Source organism: Capsicum annuum, chromosome 8 (genome assembly GCF_002878395.1).
Source record: "Capsicum annuum cultivar UCD-10X-F1 chromosome 8, UCD10Xv1.1, whole genome shotgun sequence".
NCBI classification, from domain to species: Eukaryota; Viridiplantae; Streptophyta; class Magnoliopsida; order Solanales; family Solanaceae; genus Capsicum; species Capsicum annuum.
Genome location: NC_061118.1, coordinates 69286927 through 69306882, shown reverse-complemented (window position 1 = coordinate 69306882; position 19956 = coordinate 69286927). Strand labels below are relative to the sequence as shown.

At 30.1% G+C, this 19956-nt stretch overlaps 1 long non-coding RNA gene across 1 annotated transcript; it reads right to left on the bottom strand.

Moving 5' to 3' along the window:
- Positions 1 to 3911: 3911 nt before the first annotated feature.
- On the bottom strand, positions 3912 to 9716 carry LOC107856985. The gene is made up of 3 exons (XR_001670757.2): positions 9393 to 9716; positions 9219 to 9315; positions 3912 to 4210 (listed from the first exon to the last, which is right to left on the bottom strand). It is a non-coding gene; the product is annotated as an uncharacterized LOC107856985 (long non-coding RNA).
- Between the last annotated feature and the right edge of the window lie 10240 nt (positions 9717 to 19956).

Here is a 19956-nt window from a genome sequence, read left to right as displayed (position 1 = left end):
TTAAAAACGACATATTTTTGTATTTAGAACAATAACATTTCCCATGAAATATCGCAAATGAGATTTAAGGAAGGTAGAGTAGATGCAAATTTTATCAGAAGGGGTGCTTCGCCTTTTTTATTTTATTAATAATTTAATTATAAAATAATATATAATTTTTACTCTCAATTAATAATTTATAAAAACACAAATTTTCGGGTTATAAAATACTATATTTTATCTCAATTCAAAATTCTTTATTTTTTAAATATGTATCGAGTCAAAACTTTTACATAAATATATAAAATAATATTTCAATGTTTTAGATTAGTAGAAAAATAAGTATTTAACATTTTACGCATAAAAGTGTAAATTCTATTGGAAAAAAAACTCAAAACTGTTTTTAAAGTCAAACATTGAATTTTAAACATAAATGTAAAAAATTATTCTGAAAAAAAAAAAAAAAAAAAAAGATACTCACATTTTAATATTTTATAACCAAGAAGATCCTTATAAATATTGATAGATTGAGTTTCATTGCATTTTAATTATAAAATTAAATAAACAAGGCATATTGTCTATGTGTCAATTTTACACATATTTTATATATTTTAGTTTATGTGAGAGTTTTGACTCGGTATATATTTAAATAAATAAATAATTTTGAATTGAGATAAAATATAGTATTTTATAACCCAAAAATTTATGTTGTTATAAATTATTAATTGGGAGTAAAAATTATATATTATTTTATAATTAAATTATTAATAAAATTAAATAAAATAAAGCACTCCCTCTGATAAAGTCTGCATACATTCTACCTTTCTCAAATCTCATTTGTGATATTTCATGAGAAATATTACTGTACTAAATATCAAAATATGTCTTTTAAAAATTTTTAAAAAGAAATCATAAATTTAAACAAATGAAATATCTATTGATAGAAATAGAATTTATACATAAATTAGGCGTAATTTTTATCTCAAATAATGATCAAAAGTTGACGTGATTTTTTGTGAAATCATAAAGAAAAAAATTATATTTTTACCGTTCATATTTTTCATACAAGAGCCATATAATTCTCCTCTTTTTTATTTGTTATATTTACTTAACACAATTTATTTTATCAATTAAGACCAGATGACTTATATAAAATCAAAAAGATAGGGGCCCACAACTTATGAGTCAAAATATTAATGGAGGGTCACACAACTTTTGTTGGTTGTGACTCTCCCATTGTAAAATTTTTCTTGTTATGATATATATCAATGAGATGTCTATCAAAATTTGATATATCTGTCTTTTAACGTGAAACTAGGAGCAAATTTTTCTTATAAGGGCTTCCTTCATTGTAAATCATCCCTCAAGCTCTCTCTATTCTCTCTACTGTTCTTCTTGTCTTTTATTGTTTTATAATACGTTATCAGCACGAGACTCTACTATCTCAAATTTGAAGGCTAAGGCTAAGATATGGATATTTGAAGGATAAGACTAAGATATGGATAATTTTCAAAGTAAGTTGTCCAATTATGAAGATGTTTGTTTGATTGATTCTGGCACTACACATACGATATTCAAAGACGAGAAACATTTCTCTCATCTAAACATAGGCAAGATTAGTGTTACTATAATTTCTGGTAGTGCTAATTTGATTGAAGGTTTCAAAAAAACCACTATAATCTTGCCCAAGGGAACTAAACTCATTATAAATAATGTTATGTTCTCTTCCAAGTCTCGAAGAAACTTGATGAGTTTTAAAGATATCTGTGAAAATGGTTATCATATCAAGACAATTAATGAGATGAATCTTGAATATCTTGGTATTACCAAGAATGTCTTTAGCTAGACATGTGTTATAGAAAGTTCCCTGCTTTATCTTCTGGCCTATATTGGACAAAGATTTGTGCAATTGAGGCACATTCTATAGTAAACCGAAAGTTTACTAATTCCAATACTTTCGTACTTTGGCATGATCGTCTGGGACATCCTGGATCTACAATAATGAGACGAATCATAGAAAATTCAAATGGGCATCCATTACAGAACTTGAAGGTTCTTTCGAATGGTGAATTTTCATGCAATACTTGTTATCAAGGCAAGCTGATTGTGAGGCCATTGCTAACAAAATTTAGCATTAAATCTCCCGCGTTCTTGAAACACATATATGGGGATATTTGTGGACCAATTCACCCACCTAGGAGGTCGTTTAGATACTTGATGGTCCTAATAGATGTTTCTTCTAGATGGTCTCATGTGTTCCTTTTGTCATCTTGCAACTTGACATTTGCAAAATTATTGGCACAAATAATATGATTAGGGGCACAATTTCCTGATAATCAAATTAAGTCTATTTTCCTTGATAATGCTGCAGAATTTTTATCCCAAACATTTAATGACTATTGCTTATCGATTGATATACGAGTGGAACATCCTGTACCCCATGCTCACACTCAAAATGGCCTTGTTGAGTCATTAATTAAATATCTGCAGTTGATAGTAAGACCATTGCTTATGAAAATTAAGTTGCCCATTTTTGTTTAGGGTCATGCAATTTTGCATGCTGCAACACTTGTTCATCTTAGACAGATAAATTATCATAAGACAATAGAAAAGGGCAAAATAATCAAAATGTAGAATAGTCTATACATCATTACGAAGGTTGTTACATATTATTTCTATGAATTCTATGTTTGTTGAAAGTATACTATTGTAATGATTTGTTCAAGATGAGAGCTGAGTCAATTATATTTAAATTTTGGTTCTATGATATTTATGTCAAGAACTATGTCTTTTACATCAACTTTTGATCCAAAATTATGACTCTCTCTCTCTATGACTTTCCAAGCTACCACCGTTTAAACCCTAAGGCCACCAGAAATATCTAATCAGGCCACTGGTCAGCGAAATTCCATGGCTGGCTAGTCCTCTCATGATACTAATACCAATGACTTTCCTCCACTACCCCTAAGCTATAGATACTATTGTATTTCCATGACTTTCCTCCACTACCCCTAAGCTATAGATACTATTGTATTTCCTACCGGTTCATCTCCTTCACATGCCTCTACGTCTAAACAAGGTCAGTATGCAAACTTGTTAAAACCCCTGAATATTAACAACCCAACAACACAAAAGCACTCTATGGAGCCTATCCCCATTAAGAAGCTTTCATATATCGATGAAAGTCCAAGAATAATGTGGACCGATGAATATGTGGATCGTATGAACACAAATGAGATTCTTCACTATGCAGTAATTGGTAAATTCTCATATGGTTGGCCGAAATTGAAAGAATTGAGAACCCTAATTCCTAAACTAATTAATTTAAAAGGTGACTGTAAAATAGGGTTCTTAAGGAATAGATATATTCTAATTAGTTTTAATCTAATTAAGCATTTTGTAAACATTTTGTCTAAAAATGTTTACTATCTCACTGCTAAGGACGATTATTAATACCAAATGAGGTCGTTGATCTGTGATGCTTGTAAAATTCAATGTTAATGAAGAAACGACCAAAACAATGGCTGGATATCATTTCCAGACCTAAAACCAACTTTCTTTTTTTAAGGAATCTCTGTTCACACTAGTCGTAGCAGTTTGAAAACATCTACACTTGGATATGGCTACAGTGAAAGAGATTAGGCCAAGTTGTGCTAAATTTTAGGTGCAGGTGAACCTACTGTAAGACTTTCCAAAGTTTGTTGAAATGGAGACTTTTAACAGAGTAATTAAAGAGTTAAGAGTTGAGAAGGTGAAAATACAATGACTTTTTGCCAAAGTACTATAAGGAATGTATGTTACAGGGGAATAATAAGGTGGAGTTTTGAGTGCTTCATCTGAAATTGAAGCAAGATCAAGAAAAGAAAGAAGACAATGAGAGTATAACCAAATTGGAGGGGGGGGGAGCAGACTAATGTAAGAGAGAAGTCATATAGACATGGTCACCACAAGAAGCAATAGTATCCCACTCGGAGAAGGTTCATCAACAAAGGAAATCTAAGTGAAAAAGCAACATCACCTGAAAAGGACATATGCAGTGACAACTCCTTTGGAGCTTTAAAAAATGAAGAAGAAGAAAAAGAGAGTAGTAATGCAAAAAAGAATCTTATTACATCAGTATCAATAGAAAAAATTACAAATAAAGAGCATGGGAAAGGTGGAGAGGCAAGCAAATTATCCACTAAAGACTGGATATCCGGGTCTTTTCACATCAGCCAAGGAGATAAGACACCTGCAAAACAAGTGGATAACAATCAGAACCCATGTGAATGCAATGCTAGCAAGTTGATATCTAATAAAAAGGGAGTAAAGACAATACATCAACTTCTAGGCACAACAAAAAGATGAATAAAGTAGATGAAGCAGCCACGGATCTCGAAAAAGAATCACGGGTAAAATCTGATAAGCAAAATGCATGTGAAATAATGAATACTAATGCTAATGAAGGCAACACTAACAAGGAAAAATCAGGGGATAGGGGAGTTGTAGATGAATCAAGCACTGATCAGACATTAAATTCTAATGCAGAGCAGCAAAATACAAGTGAAACAGGAGAGGCTGGTGCAGACAAGGTAAAAATATAAAATGGAGAAGATGTTGATAACTTAATCACAAATCACACAACTGAGTGATAAATTAGCAATTATTGATGTTCCAATAACTGTGACGAATATGTGAAACAAATATGGAGTGAGCAACCTCATCCAAATAAAGTGCTGCATCTAATTCTTACTCTTAATATACAAGAAGTGGTATAAAAGTAGATGCTGATTGAAGATATAGAAGGGAAAAGTCGTTGAGTTCAAGGTAAGGAACTGACGGAAATGTTAACCTATCTCCAAGTTCTCTAAAGTTTTTAAATTTTGCAAAAAGGGGAAAAAGTAGGTCAACGATGAGGCTTTACAGCCTAGTAGAGTACAACCAAAGAGAAAGATGGGTACCCAGAAAGGTAAATAATGATGAAGGCATTAATTTGGAATACAATATCTCTTAAGTCTCAAATGGCCTTTTAGAGGGTATAGATGTTACATAAATTCCCCAATTTTTCTTTTATAGCTTTATTGGAGTCTTTTCAACATGTCGGAACTATTCAAAGTTATAGGAATAGACTCCATATGCCTTTAGTATTTTGTAATTTCAATGGAAAGGTGTGGTTGCTTACTAACCATGGGTTTGATACCACAACTGTCAGTAATTCTAAGCTGCAACTGACAATACTTCTGGAAAATCGAACATTAGGTCTTAGTTTTTTAACAACCATAGTCTATGCAAAATGTGAAAGAAATTAGAGGCTTGAGATATGGGAGGATATATATTCTATTGCGAGTGATATCATTAGACCATGGATGGTAGGGGGTGACTTAAGTGTTGTCCTCAATAGTGCAGAAAAGATTGGGGAATGTACAGTAATGGCTTCAGAGATAAAAGACTTTCAGACCTGTATAGAATCATGTGATCTACTTTAAATTCAATATAAGGATAGTCCGTTTACTTGGTGGAATGGTAGAGCTAGGGATGATTGTATATTTGAGAGACTAGATAGAGTTCTAGCTAATAAGGAGTTAAAAGGGTTTATTTTCTCACACTGAAGTGAAGCATTTGCCTAGGGATGGTTCTGATCATGCCCTACTTTTCCTGAGTTGCAGTAATAGTATCAATAATGCTAAAAGGCCGTTTAAATTCTTGAAGTTCTGGACTAAGCATGAGAATTTCAAATTTGTGGTTATAATGAATTAGAAGAATGATGAATTTTTAGAATACCCTTTCCTGGATTTCAAAAGAAAAATCAAGCAAGTAAAGAAGGCTTTATCCTTATGGAGCAGGGCCACCTATGATGACATTATTTAGCAGTTGGTCATAAGAAAGGAGAATGCAAATATTAAAGAAAAGTTGTTTGAATATTTTCCCACCTAGGAAAATAGAGCAGTGATGCAAAGACCTGAAGATGAATATATTAAAAACTTGCATCTAGAATAAAGTTACTGGCAATCAAAAGCAGGTTATGAACGGTTTAAAAGTGCTTATAGAAATACTATATTCTTCAATAATCTAGTAAAAAGGTAGAAAAAACAATCTCAAAATTAGTAGAATTCTAACTAAGCAGGAAAGGTGTCTGGAAAGTGATAATGAAATTGCTGATGAGGTTGTTGCATTCTATCAGAAGTAGTTTACCCAGGAATGAAAAGGTAATCAATTTTCTCTATTGAATCATGTCCCTAAATTAATTACAAAGGAGATTTTAAAGTCCATTCCCGATGAAGCAGAGGTTAAGAAGGTTATGTTTAGACTAAATAGAGACAGTGCTTGTGATCTTGATGGCCTTTCTAGACTGCTCTATTAGTCATGTTGGGATATAGTAGGTCCTGATATTATTAGGATGGTGGAGAATGTTTGATGCAGGAAATACTCTCCCAAAATTAATTACTCATATACTAATTTAGTCCTTATCTAACAAAGAGAATATGCAACCCTTCTCAGACTTGATGCCTATTAGTTTGAGCAATTTTGTGAATAAGATTTTCTTAAAAATAATTCATGACAGGTTGGATGGTATCCTTCCTAGATTGATCTCACACAATCAACCAAGTTTTGTAAGAGGAAGAAGCATAGTAGAAAATATGATATTAACACAGGAGTTGATTTTAGATATTGAAAAAAGAGAAAAACCTGCTAATGTAGTACTGAAATTGGACATGGCTAAAACATATGACAGAGTTTCTTAATTTTTCTTGATGAAGGTTTTAAGGACTTTTCCAGCAGGGTGACTGATTTGGTTTGGAGATTAATCTCAAATAACTATTACTCTATTCTATTGAATGGTCAGGCCGTGGTTTTCTTTCATTCCACTAAAGAGGTGAAACAGAAAGACCCTCTCTCTTTAGCACTTTTTATTTTATCTTCTGAGGTCTTAACAAGGGCTCTAAATTGCCTCTTTGAAAATCCCTTATACTTGGGACATGAAATGCTTAAATAGAGTCTTGACATATGTAGATGATACAACAATTTCTGCTTCTTCTAATGAATATTCTACTGAAAAAATAATGTAGGTTCTATAGAAGTATAGGCCAGAAGGTAAATAAGAATAAGAGTTTCTTTTACATGCATCAAATACTACTAGTAGAGTGGTGCAATAGGTGAAAAACAGTACATGAATGTCAAAAGTAGATTTTCTTTGAAATATCTGGGATACCCAATATCCCACCCAAAGAAGAGTAAAGAATATTTTACAGAGTTGTGGGAGAGAGTTAGAAGAAAACCATAGGCATGGAAAGGTAGGATGTTGTCTTGTGGGGGAAGAGAGGTGTTGCTGACAAGTGTGATACAAAATGTACCTATATATGTATTATCTGCAATTTCCCCCCCAAAGTGTGTAATCAAAGAACTGCATAGGATTTTTGCAAAGTTCTTTTGGAACAACAAAGAAGATGGTAGAAGAAAGAACTGGTCTACATGGTACAAAGTGTGCTTACCTAAAAGAGAAAGAGGTTTAGGATTTAGATCCCTACATGATGTCTCTTAGGTAATGTATGCTAAGATATGGTAGAGGTTTAGGACACAACAATTTGTGGACTAATTTTGTGTGGAATAAGTAATGCAAGAAACAAATTCCAGCTCTGGTTCAGTGGAAAAGAGGTTCTCAAGTATGGAAATGAATGTTGGAAAATAAGGAGAAATTGGAGAATTTCATATAGTGGGAGCCTAAGAGTGGGACATCTGTAACCTGGTATAACCATTAGACTAACATTAATCCTTTATATTTGCAACCTACTACTGTACAGACCTATCATCCCATGAGTGATATTGCATAATTATTAAATGAAGAAGGATGGGATTTTGACCACATGCTTGAAGTAATTCCAGAGAACGTGATTGAACATGTGAGGACTAAGACGAATATGGTTTAATGGGAGAATGTAGGAGACAAACCTTGGTGGACAAAGAATAGCAATGGAAAGCTCACCATCACGAGTGCTTGGGAGATACTTAGACAAAGGGCTGACCCTAATGTTAATTTGCAGGCTATTTGGTGTAAATGCATCTCTTTCAAATTCTCCTTTCTTATATGGAGAATCTAGTCAGCGAAGGTGCTAGTCATGAATCAATGGGACACTAATATTTCTGCTACTTGTGGATGTTGTCACAATCCAAAAAAAGAAAATAATTGAACATTTGTTTATAAGAGGAGAGGTAGCAGAAAAGATTTGGCATCACTATTGTGGTTTTACAGGTATTATTGACCAAAGATTGAATTTGACACAAACTATAAGGATGTGGAGGGAAAAGAATGGAAATACAAGAGAAGTAAATCTTTTAGGTGATACCACTCATTGTTCTTTGGTTTCTATGGAAAAGAAGAAACACTAGACTACATAGTGGTTCTTATCATGACAGAAAGGTGATGTGGGAAATAAATAAGATTATTGGAAGGTCTGTTAAACTCAGATATAACATGGAGATGAAGGGAAAAGTTGGCCTTCTATTTTTAATGCTTTAAAAGGGTACAGAAACTCCTTATCAAGAGTGGTTTAATTGACTGCTATTGTTGATGCTTTAAAGAGGTACATAACCTCCTATATCTCAAGAGTGGTGAGATGGATCCTTCCACCTACTGGTTGGTTGATAGCTAACACTAATGGGGCCTCAAAGGGAAATCCTATCCCCAACTCAGTTATTTTTTGTATTAGAGATGTAAATGAAGATTTAATGGTGGCTAAAGGAGAAAATTCAAGACACAAACGGCTTGGTGGTTGAGGCTATTACTATAAGGAGATGTTTAATGTTCTGTGATAATAACTCCTTACAATAGGTCATAGTAGAATCTGATTCTAGGAGTATTATTCAAGTCATTTGGGGGACTTGGGAAACCCCATGGAATGTGGCTGTGGAGATTAATATCATCAAGTGTCTAATGAGACACATATCAGTATGATTAATACATTTCTTGTGAGAAGGTGACGTTTTTGCTGAACTTTTCACTAATTTAGCTTTTGATTTTGCAGGTGAATATCAGTTGAACAACATAAAAGAGGTACGAGCTAGAGGAAGAAGCATAATTGAGTTGGAAAAACATGGAATAACCTATATCAGAAGATGTGCACAAGTCAACTAATACAGTGGGTGTAAAGGAAAATACATTCTCTTAAACAGGTAAACAAAAAGAAATCACATGGAAAGGAAACAAAAATCCAACAAATCGGAATCCATTGTGCGAAAAAAGTTCAAGAAATGGGCGTACGTACACCTGATGTGAGCCTGGCGTAAGACGGGTACAAATATCCCCACAGCGGCAAGTACAGTAGTTGGTGTTAATTCCTTCCCATTTGAAGCAGATTGTACCTATTACGAGAAATAATGGTTAGTTCACAAACAGTGGTATCAAGTTCTAATTATTGAGACCTGATAGTGGTATCAACCTCGATTGAAGTTCAATCCATCGATCTGAGTAAAAGGAACAAGATGAGGCTCGATTAAAGGACCCATTGACTTAGCTAAACTTGAAACTGAAGAAGGTGATAGTCATCACATAGCAGCTAAAGAAGTGGAGTTTGCAACCCGGAAAACTTTAACATGGTTGAGACTGTCTAAGGGTGTTTATGCATGAAAAGTGTGTATTTCTCACTCATAAAGTTATGGCAGCCACTGATTTTCATATTTTTCTCTTTTTATTTTATCTTTTCAATTCTTTTATTTTTGTTCACTTTTTTTTTCTTTTTCTAACAACTCCTAATTAATTCTAACAACTCCTAATTAATCATAACTAAATTCATATAAATTCAGTATTATAGTCATGACTGTCTCGTTGCTGCATATATTAGTATAATTGACATCTAGAGTTCGTTAGTTAATTTAAACTTTTTCTTATTTTTTGTTTCTTCTATTACTTAGCTACAAGTAAAAATTAATAGATAACTTCTTGAAATTATATTCAATCCGTTTTATATTAGTTAGTCTTTTTTTCACACGATGTTAAAAAATCATAAATAAAAAAGTAGGTTTACTATTTTATTCTTAAAATTTTTTTTGAAAATTTTACAAACAAGCGTGAACACTTTCACAAAGAAATAATTGCAAAGGTAATATTAAAATAAATTATTAATACTTTCTCGATTTAGTAAGGTGGACACCAATATGTGACAACTATTTTTAGTTTGATGAACAACTAATATAAAACGGATGAAGTAAGATTATCAAATTAATTTTATTTTAGATCTCCTAAACTTCTAACCCACAACATTTATGGCTTCTTTTATCTCTCTGTTTGATTTGTGTGATGAAATACTAAAAAAATTAGTAAAAGTGCATAGAGTTAAATAAGGGTTAAGTTTAGATGAACCTAAAAATATAAGATTATACTGGAAAAAAAAAACATGTACACATGGTCACTTAGAACGAAGGAAAATCCGATGTCGGAGTAAAATCAAAGAATGAGTTAAGAATAGGAACATTTTTTTCAAGGGGTCATTTGAGAAGTACCTGGATCATAGACATATCTGAAAGGACAAGAAGAACCACCTCGATAAAAAATCACGTTGTATATATAAGGTAATTTTTATTATTTATGTAGCCATATAGTTTTTTTAATTACCTGACACTATATTACGAGTAGAAACAGTGATTTTGGAGGTTTAAAATTCACTTTAAAGTTCTAAATTCAAATCTCAAGCATATAATTTTTATTTTTTAATTCTCCTAGTAAAAATCCTAGATCCTTTCATATTTGACTTTGTGAAAATATTTTTAAAAAATACAAAAAATATTTTTACGTTAAGTTATTCCTAAAAATTTAAAAATACCTTTGATTCACATTTATGATCAAACACAATTTTAATTTTTAAATATTATATATTTTTTTAAATATATATTTTTAAAATATTTATACTTTTTATGGCTAAAATCCTCCTAAAAAAGAGCTAAAAGTACAAATGAGAAAAGAGGAAGATTGAAATAAAAAATAAAGAGGTAATGCTCTTTTTTTTTTAAAAAAAAAAAAAAGAACAAGAAAGAAAAACAAAATAGTGAAATATAAACAAGAAATTGAGGGAAATATGAGTAGAGAAAGCATTTGATGACAAAATAGATCCCATGAAAACACTTGTCAAAAAGTTAAGAGGAGCCTCACATAACTATTGTTGGGTAAGCCTCATCCATATTAAAATTTTCCTTTGTAACCCTATCAAAACATCAATTTTGACATCAGTTTTGAAAGATAAGGATCAAGGAAGCCTAGAAGTTTCTTGGTTGAAGCTTTCCTAATTTGTGTGATTGTTGTTAGATTTAGTTGTTTGTAACATGGGTAGCTTACGTAAATCCTTGAATAGTGATATTATATAAAATTTTGATTATTTTGTTAATTACATTTTATCTCGATTTTTGAAATGATTATACATATGTTATAGAGTGATACATATAAAAAATATTTGAAACTAACAAAGATTTTTATTTAAGGAAATAATAGATTCTCTTTTATTCATTGTATTCTTTTATTTAAGGAAAGATATCTAATTTTTCTCCTTTTTTTTAGATTTAATTTAGGTGTTTTAATTATGTTTCTCTTTTTTTGGTCTTTAATTATGAAAGATATGTTTTTTTCATCTTTTTTTCTCTTTTTTCATCTTTAATTATGAAGTCTTTTACTTGTGAATGTGATCGTTCTTTGTGTATATTAATAGGATAAATTAATATGTTTCAATTCTGCTTTTAATTTTTTTTTAAAAAAATATTATTACTTTTATTTTCTACACTGACTACATCATTACCTTTCATTAATAACATATGAATCATTCAATAATTGAAATAAATAAGTGTATCTACCATATGAATCACCATAATACCATATATATGAATCACCCAATAATTGAAATAAATAATTGTATCTACCATATGAATCACCATAATACCATATATATCACCCACTAATATCATATGAATCACTCAATAATTGAAATAAATAATTGAGCTACCATATGAATCACCATAATACAATATGTATCACCTATTAATATCATATCGTATATCGTATCACCCACTAATATCATATGTATCATCCGTTAAAATCATACCAAATGTATCTATCGTATGAATCATCATAATACCCATATAATGATATCATATTTATCATTCATATGAATCATTATTAAAAGAATAAATATGTATGACTAACTAAATAAATTCATATATGTATCAATAGATTTTTTAAAAAAATTATGGGAGAGATTTAAGAGAGGGAAAAAATGTTGCATGCTTTAATGGAGGAGAAATAATTAGGAAGGAAGATGATTTAAGCATTAATGGAAAAGAAAAAAACAGAAAGGAAGATGATTTAATTGTTGATATTAGGGAGATATTTTAGGGAAGAAAATCTTTGAAAAAAAAAATAGCTTGAATGAGTTAATGGTAGAGTAAAAATAGGTTGTGGGGTTTTGTTGATATGTATCAAGAGTAAAGTTGAAAATTGAAATTTTATGTAGATTTTTAGAAAGTAAGGGATATTATGTAACATAATCTCTTGAGTATGAGATTTGTGTAATTTATCCTTGTAATATGTGTGGGGCATTTTGGGCCACACCACTTTTGGGCCTAGTCTGTTAAGCATCTCTTTTGTTAATAAAATGAGCCTTTGCCCAATTTTAGCTAAAAGAAAATGTCAAGAATTGGGTGTTTAGCACACAATCATCAAATAAATGTGAAACTTAAATTTGACTAAAAATGAAAAAAAATATTCTTTTTAGTGCTGCAAGAAATTTAAAATTGCTTGGATTTAGACATTTTGATATATGTGAATTAAATGAAATAATAAGAGGAGGAAAAAGATATTCTATCACATTTATTGATAATTATTTTAGATATAGACATATCTATTTAATAAAAAAAAATGATGAATCCTCTCAGAAATTCAACAAATTTAAATATGATGGGGAAAATTAAAATGTTAAGATGTTATAGGTGGGAAGGATATTTCTCCAATGAATTTGATGAATTGTGTGAAGTTCAATGAAATTATACATCAGAAAAATTCGTCCTACTGTACTCCACAACAGAATGATTTAGCTAAAAAAAAATCACATGTGATAATTAAGGGACCGTTTAGTCATAGATTTTTCAAGTAATTCTTGAGGAAAAAATTAATAAATAGTGTTGATTATAGAATTTATCATTATTTGAAAAATATTTTTGATAAATAATTTAATTTTTTAAATATTAAAAAGAGTAGTATTTGAGCGAAATTATATTTTTAAAAAGTTTTAGAAGTTCAAATTTTACGTCAAACGTTTATTTATATTATATTAAAAGTGTGAAGGGCCTTAGAAATATTATTTTAACTTTTTGACCTTCATTAAATATCTTCGATTTAAACAAAATCGTCTTTTCACTATTTTTTAATATTTAAAAATAAAAAATTAATTAAATATTTATAGTAAAAAATTTCCTTATTAGAAGTGATTATAATTAATGACAACTAATACCTTTCCTTATTTGAATAATGTACCTAAAAATTTAGGAAATAAAAGTCAATGAAATTTTTACCTTAAATAAATTATTTAAAAGAAAGTAATTGTTATAAATATATTACCATATATAGTGAATGCCTACTTTACCATATATAGTGAATATCTACTTTACCGTATATAATAGATGACTATTTATGAAAAAGTTAGAAATCCCAAGGTTAGTTTTCCCCTATAAATAAAGGGGTTTCCTTCATTGTAATTCAATCCTCAAGAATTTCCCATTAGAAATAAAGAAGTCTTCTTTCTTCTATTTCTATTCTTCTTGTATTTACTTTATATTTCATAACACGTTATCAACACGAGACTTTACCAAACAAGGTGAAATTATAAATCTAAAGATAATTTCAAGGTTAGTAATTCCTTATGTTATTAGTCTTTTGTTATTAATGATATAATTATTGTTGAATTTGAGGAAAAATAATTGGTTTGGAACCACTTATGCTTTAAATTTGTTCATGAAGAACAATGTAATTAAAAGATATGATGATGGATTTAAATCTCATCTCATTAAGAGGGTAAGATATAGGGTTAAAAGTTTCAATGCACCATAATGATAAGATGTTGAGTTCAAGTCCCATCGATTTATGCCTAAGACGTCTTTATATGGATAAAGTATTGAGTATTTGAGTTTGAATCTCAATGCACCACACTGATGATATTATGATGACTAAGACAAAAATAATGTGTTTTTGGTGAAAATTCACGTGACAAGTCCCATTGAACTGCTCCATTCTCTGAAGTGACTGTGGTAGCATTGCATAATATGTCTGAAAGAAGACAAGTGATTGAATGCATGAATATATGTGTGGAGGGACAATATAATAATGATCATCAAAAGTGATGATATTTTCACATGCATATTATGATCATAAGATATGTTAGAAAAAAATTCTCTACATCATATGTATGCCTCAATCTTGAAAGAGGTTCTAAGCTATCATAATTTGATACGCTACGCATGATTATATTTCATTTTTGGGAATGAGAATTTCGATTATTACAAATACAAATTTATACCCTAGAGGTGAATGTGACTGTATATATACTCGAACGTATTTTTTGTTGTGAAGATATCACAATCCACCTCTAAAGGAGGTAGAATAATTGGAAGATTGAATATTTCCAAGTTACTATAATAAGAAACACGAATGTGAAAAGTTACCCAAGCATGATGAAATCACATGCCATAATAAATTAAGAGTTTATGATTTATTGATACTAAATTCATGCAATAGTAAACCTGATGTTTACTAAAGAATTTTTGCACATGTTATGATAACTTGGAGTTACTAATACAAATCATTTAATCTATTAACATAAATGATTTGCCATTATGAATATGCGCATATTGAGTATTAGACATATGTTGAAGAGGTAAAAGATTCTTCAAGAATTGTTTATGTCGCTTGTTCTCATGACAAGTTGGTTGGACCAACTAATATTGGGATTAGATCCTTTAAAATCTAAAAATTACAAAAGGTGAATAAGGGTCTGTTCACCTATCATGTGATATGTTGAAAAGATGCATCACTAAGATGATCACATGTACATTCATTGTCAACCTGCAGTTTGACATTCATAAAGTTGCTTGCTCAATAAAATTGAGTTAAGAACATAACTTTCAGATTGTATAATCAAGACAATTCATCTTGATGATGATGGTTTGACATTGAATGCCTTTGATAAATAGCTAAATCATTGCTAATGAGAACAAAGCTTCATGTGTTGGTCTGAAATATGATGTGTTGCATACAATAGCACTTGTATGCATTAGACTAATAGATTATGATTATTTCTTTCCCCCCAATTGGTTCAAGGTCATAAACCAAATATTCCATCTAATTTTTTTTATGTGCGGTATACGATTAATGAATATATCTTGATGCACAAAGATGGATTCCTCAAAGAAGTAGAGGATGTATGTTAGTTTTTCTAACATAAGGGGGAGATTATAAGCAGCTATGAAATATGTGAGGACTTATTATCAGATCCTCATTCAAAAGATAATTCAAGTCAAATGCCGAAAGCATCTCATCTTAAGCTGCAAGTGCTCCTATTTTGTGTCTCAAAAGAACAAAGTCTATGCATACGTAAAGTGTGGTAGACCAATCGATTCCAAATAAAATAATTTTTGAAACGAATAAAGAGCAAATAATCATAATAAGAAGGCAATGTGTGCTTGAAAAGCCTATGGCATAACACTTCATGAAATCTTATGAGAGGTTCTGGTACCTGAAAATAATGAAGTGATGCGATATCAAAATGTTATGTCACCTTGTGAATCGATACGAAATAATGTATCATCAATATCATTGATACAATATTAGCGTAATATTGTAAAGGATACGAGGATCTAAATTCTACGTTTATTTAAGCATGCTGACGTAGAAACATTTATCAAGTAACATGAAAGGATTCATTTTGGTAAGCATCAAACTTATTTGATTTACAGTCCAGACTAGAAGATGTCATATACGAAATTCTGGATATTGTCACTTGACAAAAATCTATATAAAAACCCCTAAAGGATTCAAAATGTTTGAAGCATATAAAAGTTTCTAGGAAACTTATTTATAATCCTTATATTGTATAAACTTATAGCTTGAAAATTGTTGACACTCTTGGAGAGTTTTCAAAAGCAATAGATTATTTGCTGAAATGAGAAATATACCAATTTGGATTGGTTATAAAATACCATATCTTAGTGCAATTGGTGCACTCATGTATCTTGCAAATACTACAAGGCATGATATAGCCTTTTCAGTCAATTTGTTAGCAAGATATATTTCTTCTCCTACTAGGAGGCATCGAAATGGGATCAAACATATAATCTTATATTATTCTAAGGATTGCAGTATCGATCTTTGTGATTATACTGATGCCGAGTATTTATTTAATCCGCATAAATCTCAGTCTCAAACATGCAATGTGTTAACATGTGGGGATACTATCACATCTTGGAGATATACAAGACATTCTATCTATCCACTTCATCGAACCATGCTGAAATAATAGTTATTCATAATGCTAGCGGAGAATGTGTATAGTTGAGGTCCATGATACATCTCATTCGAGAAAAATATGGTTTGAAATGTGATAAAGTACCCATGATTTTTATGAAGATAATGCAACATGCATAGCACAACTTAATAGAGGATTCATAAAATGAGATAGGATGAAGCATATTTCTTCAAAGTTTTTCTTTACACATGAGCTACAAAAGAATGGTGATATTAACGTGCAATAAATTCGTTCAAGTGACAACGTGGCTGATTTATTCACCCGTCTCCTCCAATTGCAACTTTCAAGAAGATGGTGAATAAGATCGAGATGCAAAGGTTCAAGGATGTTCTCATTAGGGGGAGTTAATACGCGTTGTACTCTTTTTTTCTTATGAGGTTTTGTCCCAATGGGGTTTTCTTGTAAGGTTTGTAATGAGGCAACCTATATGCGTATTATTAGAGATGTGTACTCTTTTTTCTTTATTAGATTTTTTTTCCACTGGGTTTTTCTAGTAAGGTTTTAACGAGACACATTATCTATTAATTAGACATTCAAGGGGGGGTGTTATAAATATATTACCATATATAGTGAATGTCTATTTTACCATATATAGTGAATGTCTACTTTACCGTATATAGTGAATGACTATTTATGAAAAAATTAGAAACCCCAAGGTTAGTTTTTCCCTATAAATAAAAGGGGTTTCCTTCATTGTAATTCACTCCTCAAGAATTCCTCATGAGAAATAAAGAAGTCTCCTCTCTTCTCTTTCTATTCTTCTTGTATTTACTTTATATTTCATAACAGTAATGAATTGATAATATACATTTTCATACATTTTTTTTTTGGAGTGTTCGTATTCAATTAAATTTTTAACCTTAAGTAAATCTTTAAAAAATTCAATTAATTAGTAGTACCTCTTTTTCATACATTCTTTTAGATTTTGGATAAAGTTTTATTTACAATTAATTTTGTCGGCAACTTCTTTAATCTATAATGTTTTAATTTAGGTAAGAAATTATAATATTTAACATAATTTTACCTTATATAAAACAAATTCTATAATTCTATATAAATCATATTTAGACCAAAATTTACAAAAAAAACATACATACGCTTTACTTCTACTTTTCCCCCTTACTTTGGTATTGATAATGAATTCTCTCCTATAATTTCTCGTGTTTCTCTTTCAGTTGAAAATTTTTGATCAAAAAAATGAAATAAATAAGTATGTCTCCGTCAAATGAAGTGGTAAAAAAAACTCAAAGGTTTATCTCCCTTTTTCTTTCTTTTTTTATTTAAGTGTCTTAGTTTTGATTATGTTGTTTGACGATATTTTGAAATATTATTCTTAAATTTATGGTTGAATCTTTAATTAAACTTATTATTAGTTGAGTTTGAAATATTACATTATCATAAAGTGTTGAATCTTAATATCCATAACTTTTATTTGAATCATTAGTATTATAGTTGAATCTTTAGTTAAACTTATTATTGGTTGAGTTTAAATTATTACGTTATCATAAAATGTTGAATCTTAGTATCCATAACTTTTATTTGAATGATGAATATATCAACTTTTTCATTCACATAGATAAAAGTTGTTGTGTACTACATACATGACAAAAATTTTGAGTTTTCCTCTTATCAATGTGCATCCATTGAAACGCTAAGAGATTTAACTAGGAGTTTTCCTCTAAACCTGAGAGAAGAGAAGGTTCTACGTACAACTAAATTAAAAGTGTAAAGGGCCTTAGAAATATTTTTTGAACTTTTTGTCCTTCATTAAAAGTCTCTGCTTTAGATAAAATCATCTTTTCCCTATTTTTCTAATATTTAAGAGTTAAAATTAATTAAATATTTTATAGTAAAACCTTTCCTTATTAGAAGTCATCAAAATTAATGACAACTAATACCTTTTTCATTAGTTTAAGAATTATAAATCAACTAAAATTGATTTTAAGAAGATTTAAAATTTAGAAATAAATATGAAAGCGTTAGAATAAGAAAAATATAAGAAATACCAAATTTTTAAAAGTTTTAAGTAATCAAAGATTTTTTAAGAATTTAACGTTAAAAATAAGAAAAGATTTTAAATATAGAAAAAATAAAAGAAATAATCATACTACAAACATGGTTCAACTCGATGCATCTCTCTTAGCCTCAAGCAACAAGAAAAAGAGGTATTACATGACAAATACAGAAGTGACAATCTAGTAGCCACTTGAAACTTCTAGTGGTAAAATATATATGTGCTTATAATAAAATATATGTTATATTTATATTATTTTATTAAAGTGTGAAGGATCTTTGAGAAGTGATTTAAACCTTTTGCACTTCATAAAAAATCTTCGCAATAGACAAAATCGTCTAATTTTAATAATCAATTGTTATACGTGCGAGGCACTTACAGTTAAACTAGTCTTTTATAAAAACACCACTATACCTTGTTACTACCTCTTTCGAAAGAGAAGAAAGAGGTGCTTCACTGATTGCCCTGAAGAAGACAAATTAGGACCTGCGAGGGGATATGTAAACAAATTTTGACAAGCTTGAGAAACGCACCATGAAGGAGTAACTCAATTTATATACTTTTTTTTTTATTTATGATGTGTTTTTTGCTGTTTGACTCTCAAATATATAACGATATTGTTCCATTATATTTGTTAAAAAGTAGTGTGAGTAAAACTTAATGCAACGCAAATGTATTTTTATTTATGATGTTTTGCCCGTAAGTACTGCAACATATTTCTTATTTTTGATATTACAAACTTATGATTATTTTTAATAGTTTTTAAAACTTATTGTTGGTGTAATATACCACAATTTATAATAATTACAGTTGAAATAACAAAATGAACAAATATTGAAGAAAACATGATAATCTTCTTTTTGGTTGAGGAGCGGATATCTTGCTCTCTTTAAGGAGATTCAAACCCACTGCAGCATAATCTGCACCGATCCAGTAGTATATCTCTTGACTTGTCCCCTCTAAGATACAACAACCCATCATTATTGTACAACTCAAGTAACTCCGAATTAATTGAAGAGTTCAAAGCTCCACCACAGGAACACCTTCCTTCAACATATATTTACTCTCTTTGTAGAGTGAATATATTTAAAGACTTAGAATATTTTCTTTGTCTCAACTCTTTCTTTCACTAATATAATAACTCTTTTTTGTATAGTGAATATAGTTGTAGACTTAGAATATTTTCTTTGTCTCAACTCTCTCTTTCACTACTACACACTATAATCCTTTTCACACTTATCATATTTGCTTGTCCATACAATAACATGCAAGATCACCTCTATTTATAGGTGAGGAATTCATCCTTGTATTGAATAAGAAGAATATGGTATAGTAAAGTGGGTACATGAATAGTCTATAGGTTACAAATTTTATACGAGTTACAAGAGTAATGAGGTAAACGAATGGTAGATGTTACAAGAACTAAATGTCACA